This window comes from Elephantulus edwardii, unplaced genomic scaffold (genome assembly GCF_000299155.1).
Source record: "Elephantulus edwardii isolate Elephantulus edwardi_28Jun2011 unplaced genomic scaffold, EleEdw1.0 scaffold00009, whole genome shotgun sequence".
Taxonomy (NCBI): Eukaryota; Metazoa; Chordata; class Mammalia; order Macroscelidea; family Macroscelididae; genus Elephantulus; species Elephantulus edwardii.
The window spans coordinates 31,261,241-31,272,598 of NW_006399759.1; positions in this window are offsets into that span (position 1 = coordinate 31,261,241).

The window sequence follows — 11,358 nt, forward strand, 5'->3', positions numbered from 1 at the left end:
AAAGGACAAATATTGCATAGTGCCTCTCTTGTAAATGGGACTTACTTTGAAGTTGGGGGGAGACTGAGAAAGATAGGATAAATAATATGTAGTGCATTGAAAGAGATGAGGGAGAGGACTGTTTAAAGGGGATATATGATTAGGTATTATTGTTATGACAGGAGTTCAGAATGAAGACTACATTTTGGAGTGGACTTGGAGGAAGGGATTGTATAACAATGAAAGAATTTTTGTTTTTCTTTTACTCTTCATAGATAAGAGTGAATTGGAGGGTGGGGGCAGGCAGAAAAATGCAACAATAAATGAATGAGAATCCAAAGTCTTTGTAAACGTTCATTAAAGTGAATTAAAAAAAGGAGATCTCATTCATTGATGTTATTCTCTCCTGATTATGCAACAATTTCAAACTTTTTACTGTAAGTATTTTATATATGTTTATAAGTGCTATCAATTCAAATGAGTATAAAAGGGGCTTTTTTCTTTCCTTGAGTTTGTCTGTACAATGTATTTAAAAGCCTTACATAGATGGCAAGAAGCTACACTGCAATCCCAGAGGTATGTGGTTCGAATTCACCAGATTTCTCTGCTGGAGAAGGAGGAGCAATCTCCTTCTCTACAAGTCAGATCCGATTTTATGGTACACACACACACACACACACACAGAGTTGTCTGGGAATAAAAGAAAAGAGCTACCTGGCCAACCGACTGGAAGAAATCCATATTTATTCCCATTCCACATAAGGTGATCCAACAGAATATGGAAATTATTACACAATATCATTAATATGACATGCAAGCAAAATGCTGCTGAAGTTTACCCAGAAGTGACTGGAACAGCACATTGACAGAGAACTACCAGAAATACAAGTTTGGTTTAGAAAACGTTGTGGCACTAGAGACATTACCATCATTGTCAGATGAATTTTGACAGAAAGTATAGAGTGCTCAAGGAGTATCTGGGTTTCATTGATCATGCAAAGACATTTGACTCTGTAGATCACAACAAATTGTCGTTAACCCTGAGAAGAATGAGAATCCCAGAATACTTGATTGTGCTTATGTGAAATCTATACTTGAACCAGGAGATAGTCCTCAGAAAAGAGTAAGGAAATACTACATGGTTCAAAATCAGGAAAGGAGGTATCACAGATGCATCCTGTATCCATACCTTTACAATCTATATACAAAACGAATCATTCGGGAGGCTGGGCTTTATGAGGAGGAATGTGGCATCAGGATTGGAGGAAGACTAATCAGCAATCTATGTTATGTAGATGACACACCTTGCATACTGAAACTGAGGAGAACCTCAGCGCCTGCTGTAAAAGCTCAAGCACTGTAGTTTTCAATATAGATTGAAGCTCAATATTGAGAAGACAGCGATTCTCAGCCCTGGCCCAACTGGCAGCATGATAATAGATGGAGAAGAGATTGAGGTTGTTACCAGCAATCAGGAAATCAAAAGCAAATTTTGCTGATTGCAATCTGCTGTCAAGATCTGTCCAGAGTATCGAGAAGCAACTATGTCAGTCTAGAGTCTAAGGGACTCCTGATCCAGGCCATGGTCTTCATAATTATTGCTATGCACCAGAGAGCTGGACAATAACTAAGGATGATGACAGAAAAATTGATGCTTTTGAGTAGAGGTACTGGAGAAGAATCTTGACTATTCCACGGACCTCCAAGAAGAAAATTTGAAACCAAGTTTCTCCTTGGACACGAGGATTTTGAAGCTCGATCTCACATATTTGGGGCACTAGAGAAGTACATCTTGCTTGGAAGGGTGGAGAGACAGAGCAGGAGAGGAAGACTCTGGATGAGATACAGTAACTGGGGCAATGAAGGTAGGTGTGTTAGAGTCAGTGAGACTGGCTCAGGACAGAGCAGGCTTCAGACCTTTTTTACATAGGATATCTATGAACATATAATAACAGTGTTTTCCTTACTCTGTTCATACAACAGTCTATTTGTCTGTGTAGATTTCGAATGAGTGCAATTATAGATTTCTTGAATTCCCAGTATTCTAAATGTTAACTATAACTTGTTATGATCCACACAATCAAATTCCTTTGCATAATCAATATGCATAAGTAGACATTCTTCTGGTATTCTTTAGTTTCAGCAAGGATCCATCTGATACAAACAATGATATCCCTGGTGCCACCACCTAAATTCTGCTTGAACTACTAGAAATTCCCTAGCTAAGTATTGTTCTAGCCAATTTGTAATGATCTCCAGAAGTTTTTTGCTTATATGTGATATAAATGATATTGTTTTATAGTTTCCACATTCTGTTGGATCACCTTGTGAATGATTGTAAACACAGATGACATCTAGTCAGTCAGTTAGACAGCTGTCCTCCAAATTCCCTGGTATAGACTGGTGACCACATCCAGGGTTGCTTCTGTTAGCTTAACCAGGTGAATCAGTATCCCATTGATTCCTGGACATTTATTTTTGCCGTTGCCTTCAGTGCAGCTTCAGCATTGTTCATATGGTTATTGGTGCTGTTGTTGATTGCCTTTGAGTTGAGCATGACTCATATCGACCCTATAAACAAAAGGCCTGAAGCCCCTCTACAACTATCGCTATTTATCAAGGTTCATAGAGTTTCTGGAGGCATGTTATTTAGGAAGTCGATGTAATTCCAGAAATTTTTCAGGGTTAGCTTCAGTCAATATTTTTTGGTGTTTGTCATTGTTTTTTTAACCAGATTATATGTACATAGTTGTATCTTTCATATCATATGTTGTAGTTATGTGCCGTCAAGTCGCTTGCGACTCATAGCGACCCTATGTATAACAGACCTAAACCCTGCTCTAACCTGTGCCAATCACACTGCCTCTGATACACCCATCCCAATTACCCCAGTCACTGAATCAATCCACTTCATAGAGGGTCTTCCCCACCTACACCATCCGTCGCAAGCATGATGTCCCACTCCAAGGATCTGTTCCTCCTTACAATATGTCCAAAGTATGTCAGACGAAGCCCCAGAATCCTTGCCTCCAAGGAGCAGCCTGATTTAACCCTCTCCAAGATGAATCTGTTTTATTTCCAGCCCATGGTATATCCTATACTCTTCTCCAGCACCACAGCTCAAAGGCATCAATTCTCCTTCTATGCTCCTTAGTCATTGTCCAACTCTCCAATGCATAACAAGTGATTGCAAAGAGCATAGCCTGTATCAGACGCACCTTAGTTCGTATCATATACTGGGAATATTTTTTAGTTTGTTACACACATCTTTTTATAATACAATTTTATTTTTATTATTTTGGGGTTTGTTTTTCCCCCGACTCACATTGTGTTTCTTATCATCATTCCCATGCATTTTTTTCTTATAAAATGAGTCACCATTGATCTATTCCCACTATTATGCTGTATTTTCATATCCTCACTGGATCTTTCCTAATTCCGTTGTCTTTTCCCTTGATCCAGCAAACCCTGTGACCCCATGGTTCCCATCTCGCCAGTGCCCTTGTCCTCACCACTTCCCTCTTTAGATATCCATACACATTTTACTGGTTATTATTCTCTTTTTAAAATAACAATCTTATGCAATGTTTGTCCTCACATTCCTGAGTTAGTTCATTCAGCATAATGTTCTCTAGTTTTTCCCATATGTTCACAACAGCATTATTCACAATAGCAAAATCATGGAACTCACTCAAAATGGCTATCAACAAAGGACTTGTTAGAGAAATTGTGGTATATTTTCTCTATCTTCTTTTGATACTTGCTGGATCATTCAACATATTGCTCATTGCAGTATTTGATATTGCCACTCACAGCTTAAATTTGTTTTACAATTCTTTTAGTTTGAGAAATACAGAGAAAATTCTTCCCTTTTTATTCTCCAATTCCAGTTCTCTTTACATTCCATTATAAAACTTTGTCTTTCAAGTTGTCTTTTGTAATCTTCTATTCACTTCTCTTCAGTCTTCTCCATTTGTTTTGGCTCTCAACACTCCAGTGCCATTTTCATAGTGTCTATGATGTCAATTTCAGAGTTGTTGTTTTTTTCTTTCTCCTTTGTCTTTTAATAAATTTTTTTCTCTTCATGGATAATATCCTTGATGTTATCACACAACTCATTTGATTTTAGATCATTGTTGTTCAATGCTTCAAACCTATCTTCTTAAGATGGTTTTGAAATCCAGGGTGAATTTCAGACTTAAGATCATAATTTGTTTCTCTTGGACTTGTTTTCATTTTCTTCGGCCTCAATTTGAACTTGCACATGAGTAATTAATGGTCTGTTTCACTCCTGGCCTAGTTTTGACTGCTGATATTGAACTTCTCCAATTATTCCTTCCACATGTTTAGTGAATTTAATTCCTTATGCAGACCATCAGGTCAAGTCCATGTGTAAAGTCACCACTTGTGGGTTTTTTTTTAAAAGATATTTTCAGTAAAGACACCATTGAACATAAAAATTAGATCATTCTATTCTCGGTTTCACTTTTGTCACAAAGTCCATACATTTTAATTATCATTTCATTCTGGTCATATATTATCATTAATGCATCTTGATTGCATAATTTCAGATGGCAAGATTTGGTAAAAAATTTCAATTTCCTGCTCTTTGACTTTAGCTGTAGGATTGTATTTTTTATGATAGTCCTATTGACATATTTTCCACATAGATAGATAGATAGATAGATAGATAGATAGATAGATAGATAACACTCTATCATTCACAATGTTATACTTTAGGATATAACTTGAAATTGACTTTTTTTAAAGATAATTGCAACACTATTCGTTTTCTGCTTTTCATTCTCAGAATAATATGCCATGTGATTATCTGATTCAAAGTGACCAAAGGTAGACAATTTCATCTCACTAATGCCTAGAATATTTATGTTCACAGATTCCATTTCATTTTTTATAACATATTTATAACTTCTGAAGCAGTCCTCAGAACAAAGTAAGGAAACAATACATGATTCAGAATCAGGAAAGGAGTGTGTCAGGAATGGATCCTGTCTTGATATCTTTTCAACCTATATGCAGAACAGATCATTTGGGAAATTGAGCTTTATGAAGAAGAATGTGACATCAAGATTGAAGGAAGACTAATCAAAAACCTGTGTTATGCAGACAATACAACCTTGATTGCTGAAACTGAGGAGGATCTGAAGTGTTTGCTGCAGAAGGTCAAGGACTGCAGTCTTCAATATGTATTGAAACTCAACATCAAGAAAACAAAGATTCTCATCACTGGCCCTATTGAAAGCACCATGGTAGATGGAGAAGAGATTGAGATTGTTAACAATTATAGATTGCTTTTCTCTATAATCAAAACTATTGGCAATAGAAGTAAGGAAATCAAAATATTAATAACACTTGGGAAAATCAGCTGTCAGGGACCTCTCCAGAGTACTGAAAAGCAACGATGTCAGTCTAGAGACTAAGTTGCACCTGACCAAGGCCATGGTCTTCTCAATTACTTACTATGTATCAGAAAGTGGGATGACAGAAGAAAAATTGATGCTTCTGAATTGTGATGCTGGAGAAAAGTCTTGAAAATACCATGAGCCATCAAAAACCCAACCAAACAAAACAAAACAAATACATATGTCTTATAGAGGATGAAACCAAATTTCTCTTTGGAAGCTAAGATTTTGAAGCTCTATCTCACATACTTTGGGCACATGGCCAGGAGAGACCAGTCGTTGGAGTAGGGCATTTTGCTCAAAAGGGTGGAGGAAGAGTGCAGGAGACAGAGATCCAGATTATATGGATTGATACAATAACTGAGTCAATGGGGGTAGGTGTGTCAGAGTCAGTGAGACTGGCTCAGGACAGGCAGGCTACAGAGCTGTTATACATAGCATTGCTATAAGTTGCAGGTGACTTGACACCATATAACAACAGCAAGTGTCCTAACATTCATTCTTCATATATCCAGTGTTTCAATTATTAAATTATATTTGTCACTATCTTTCCTCATTTTGATTGGCTTTCAATCAGAGCTCTACCTCAAATAATATAACTATCTGTGTTCCTCTACTATTCACGGGGTTTTCAGAGGCCTGGTATTTAAAACTGGATGACCAATCCTGCTTCCTAATGTGTCTTACTTTTGAGCTATACTAAACCCTGTTCACCATGGCTGACTCTTCTGCTATTTGGCACACTGGTGGCATAGCTTTAAGCACCACAGCAACACACAAGTTACCTTAGTACAGCAAACTGACAGACAAGTTCTGCTACTCAAAATAATGAACTCCCCAAATACAACAAACTGATAATTTAGGGTTGTAGGTCTAATAGCAAATCAGACCTATGAATATCATCTTGCCAGATCCAGTTGAAGCCTGCACTGATATGGCAGGATGTTCTTTTGGGACGGTATTAAAGTGTTCAGAATGATACTTATGCCCGACACCCTGGGACTACATGCCACACGTGGATTTTAAGGTCACTTGGAAGCTTTGGCTGAATCTTTGCTGTTAATTATTCAGGCAAGTATGACCCTAATCCTTTCACCCTAATCCTAACCCAATTTACTGTTGATCAAAAATGTCTCATATGACTGTTGATCATATGTATTCATAGATGTATATGCTATTGTTTAATGGTGCTGAGTTGGGACAAAGTGACAGCTGGCACACTAGTGGGTTTTCAGAAGTTGTATATGTAATGGGAAAAACGACTCTTCTTTCTCCTGTAGAGCAGATGGTGGTTTCAAATTGTGTGCCTAATGAATTTTCTGATAATCCTGAAGCTGCATTTTTCTTTAATAATCCAGATTCTCAAATTATAAGATGAGCAAGCTGGTTGAAGTATGCTAATATTTGCAGTCTTGGTGCATATAACACCTCCTTGTACTTTTCAAATGACTTTTTTGTTTTCCTATGAGCAGATTTCACAAACACATTTTAATATCACTGATCCTTCCTGTTTCCAACTACTGCATTCCAATAGCCATAATTATAAATGAATGGTGCTTAGTAAGTAAATTTAAAAGTAGTTGTATTAAAAAGATTCCCTGTGTGCATATGGATATTGTATCACTGATGGCGTTGTGCTTCAGGATAAAACTTGAAATGTTGTGTTTAACCATGAGTAAGACCATTCTTCTTAAATCTATCAATCTATGCATTGGGGACCACATGATTTTTTGATTCAAAATAGCCAGTGTCAGTACAGTTCAGTTCCCTAAAACCTAAGGTATATTTTTTTAAGGTAAAAATGTAAAGATAGGTTTATTAGAAAGTTAAATTCCAAAGTGATGGACATCCTTCCTTGATTAGAAATATGGAGGTAAGAGCTAAGGTATACATTTTTATGCTTTTTACTTTATTTTCAAAACTTCCAATGTCCTTTGTTCATATTCTTTAGATTTCACATTCAGATTTTTATTGTGTATTTTGCAATTATTTCTCTTTACAAGTTGTTCCACATCAGCAAATGAAGCCCATCTTAAAAGGAAGATGCTGAAAGCCTTACTCCATCTGTATCATTAAGGAAGACTTTGAAGAGGCTGTGCTAGGCACGCTCTGAGTGCTTTCCAGCCTGGGAGGTGAACACACAATGCTTTATTGACATTCATGAAGTCTTCATTGCCCAATTATTTCAGAAATGAACTGCTAAGCTTGCCTAATAATCTGTCTTACTTAGGAAACTCCACTGGAACATGACACCATGGATGACCTAACTTGCATTTGAAAGACATAGCTTATAGTATCACAGCAACATTCAATTCACCCACCATAGAATGAAAAATTGATAGGCAATATAATGGAATTTATGTGCAGTACCTAGTAAGATTACAAATAACTTTGTGTACAGATTTTGTATAAAATAAAACAGAGACTCAGAATTTACAAAAATTTTACTGTAAATTGAATATTTAATCAAAAGTGTTACAAACTTTCAAACTGAAAAACTATGTTCTCAGCTATAATTATTAGCTTGGAAGTATGATTTATTGAATGCCATCTCCCTATTAAAATATATCTTGAATTATTCAGATGCCACTATTCAATTCACAATTTAAAAAATGATGATAAATTAAAATCAGTATAATAAATTTTAACTCTATTTCTGTCAAAATTAAGAAAAAATACACTTTACAACAATCACATTCTCATAGATATTAAAGAAATCTAATTATCGGGTACTAAAAGTGTCCATTTTGAAGTCTGGTCACATTTCATAAAATCTGAATGCTGCTTCATTAATTTGCATGATACATTAATTTGACCTATATTAATTGAAATTTCGGAAGAAAAATGAATTTAATCCAGTGGGCAAATATTGTAAATCACAGGAAAGTATTATAAATAGCAAGGACCTAATAAGTCACTGAACCTAAATGAATAGTGCAGCCAACTGGGAAAGAAAAGTTAAAGGAAGATTATAATTATTACTCTTGAATTTCATTAAATTGAGAAAAACACATTAAACAATGTCCTTAGCTACTATTGTTGTGTGTGGCTTTCATTTTTCATGTGGCTAGAACTGGGGGGGAAGAAGAATGTCATGATAAAATTTTAAGACTAAAATATGCAAGCTAGGTATTTAGACATTTTACTTTTAATTATCTTACGGACTTTGTACCTTTAATAAGAGAACTGGTAAGTTTTTGCATAGGTGCTCTGTTTGGTGAACAGTATTATGTAATCACGTTTTTAAAAAAAATTAAAATGCTGTTTCCATGAGCTTTATTAATTTTTATTATATTAGCTTATTAACAAAACTTGAATACATTGTTTTCCAGAAGAAAATCTTCCAATTTCCCCCAACCTCCATCAAATTGTACAGCTCCATCATTAATCCCCCTTCCCCCTGCACATCCTCACCCCTCTGCTTCCACCCTCCCCCCCTTGGATCCTCATACTCACTCTACGATAATGGTTTTATACTATATTTGTCCTTGTGGGACTGAGTTAGTTCACTCAGCATAATGTTTTGCTTAGTGTAATCACATTTTTGTTGGCAAGTTTAGTTTAGTTCTACACTCAAGAAATTAAAAGAGGAAGAGTAGTAAAAGTTGTTGTAATGGATAGAATAACTAGTAAATTAAAGCAAACTTAAAGAGTTTTAATTAAAAATTTAATGTAACAACTTATGAATGATTAAATCCATTGGTTGTTTAGTTATTATAGCTGCTCTCTGTTTAAAATAAAAAAAAATAAATAAAAATGACTACGGTGTTATGTGTTTATACTTCCAAATGGCTTCCCCAGCTACACGATTGGGTGGGAATATGTAAATAGGTAATGTTTGCCTATCAGCAAGAAGACTGGCTAATCTCACTATTAAATAGAGCAGACCCAGTAGCAGAATTGGAGAATTTGACCAATAGCAAAGAAGAAGCCAGAGAATGCAGAGTGTCCTCGAGGCTAGAGATTCTTGTGCCTGTCTTACTAGGCCTCACCAAGCAGCAGCCATGGCAGTCACGTTGCAGAAAGAGAGACCTGACATAAGACACAATTGATCTTGTGAATGCTACCCCATCGAAAGAGAGCTAAGAACCTTACCCAGATTTGTTGGAGGACTTGAGAAGAAAACCCTAGTTGTCAATACAAAGAGCTCTGATGGCCTGGTGATAAGGAACTGTGCTTCAAGTCCAAAGGCATATGGTTCAAATCCACCAGCCATTCAGGGGGAGAATGATGAGAAATCTCTTTACATCTGTTAGGTCAGCTATGGGTAGGTTCCAACTTAACAGCTTACAACAATAGGAGCCTAAAGCTGCAAGGCTGTTGGGTATAGTGCCTGAGAAACATTTCAGAATCTGTCCTGACTGAGTGGTTGTATTCTGATACAAAAACTGAATATAATGTTTTGACTTCCCTAATATTATTCTATGTCAACTGTGAGTTATTGTTATGGATTTTTGACACAGTAAGCAGCAATAGAGAGCTGGAAAATGAGTAAGAATAACATAAGAAGAATTGATGACTTTCAGTTGTGGTGCAAGAGAAGGTATTGAATATACTGTGGACTACCAAAAGAATAAGCATGTCTGTCTTGAAAAGAGTAAAACCAAGTTTCAAACAGGAGGTTAGGATTTTGAAGCTCCATGTCACATAATTTGGGCATGTGGCCAGAAGGGACTGGTCTTTGGAGAAGAACATCATACTTAGAAGGCTGGAGGGACAAAACAGGAGAGGAAGAACTTGGATGAGATGGATTGACACAATAACTGGGGTAATGAGAGTAGGTGTGTCGGAGTCAGTTAGACTGGCTCAGAATAAGGTAGGTTTCAGAACTGTTATACATTAGGTTGCTTTGAGTCTCAAGGGACTCAATGGCACATATCAACAATAACAACAACAAAACAGTAGAATTGGTATCTCGAAATGCACAAAGTGATGGAGAGTATGGGGATATGGATGATCTCAGGGGAATTGGTTTTATGTTGTTGAAGTTATTGATGGGGACAGTTTCCCTTAGGTGGAGTTGGTAAAAGTCAAATATTTCTACCCCACATAGCTCTTACATTTTTTTACAGTGACTAAAAAGTAAATTTATATTTTAGAACCAGTTTTATTTTACTTTGACAAAACAATACAAATAGAGAAATAAATATAAATAAACCATAAAAATTAAGGGACAGTTAAAAATTTTATAGCTTTATTATGGAAGAAAATTTGAAAACTAGGTAACTTTACCATAAATGAAAACAATGTAAGAATATAGTTTTAATGATATATTTAAAGAAGAGACATTGGAATAATTAAATTTTTTAATTGAGATTTTAATAAAAGTTTATAGAGAACTTGGATATCTATTCATTCCTTGTTGCACATTTTCCTCCCTGCCCACCCGCTTCCCCAGTTCACTTTTCTTTTTGAAAAAAAATCTTTAATTGTTCTACAATTATTCCCAGTCCACACACCCCAGTGCACCTTACTAGGACTAGGCAGCTCTTATTCTGGACTGTTATCATGCAAATAATACCTAATCATGTATCCCTGTTAGTAAAAGGAAACTGAAATATGGCTTTGAATCACTCCCACCTGAATTTCAGAACCATCTCAGGAACAGGTTTGAGGCCTTGAGCACTAATGAGTGAAGACCACATGAGGGGCAGAGGATATTAAGCGTTATCATCCAGGAAGAGTATAAATGGTGTTTAAAAGACAGAAGAGGAAGAGAAGACCAAAATGAATGTCAGAAGAAACTCTGAATATTGCACTGGAGCTCAGAGAAGCCAAAGCAGAAGGAAGAAATCAAGGTATGAAAGAGTTGAATAGAAGCTTTCAAAAGGCAGCGCTGGATGACAAAGTAAAATATTACAATGAAATGTGCAAGGACCTGGAGGAAGAAAATCAAAAGGACCGAACTCATTCAGCATTTCTAAGATCAAGGAACTGAAAAACAAATTCAAACCTC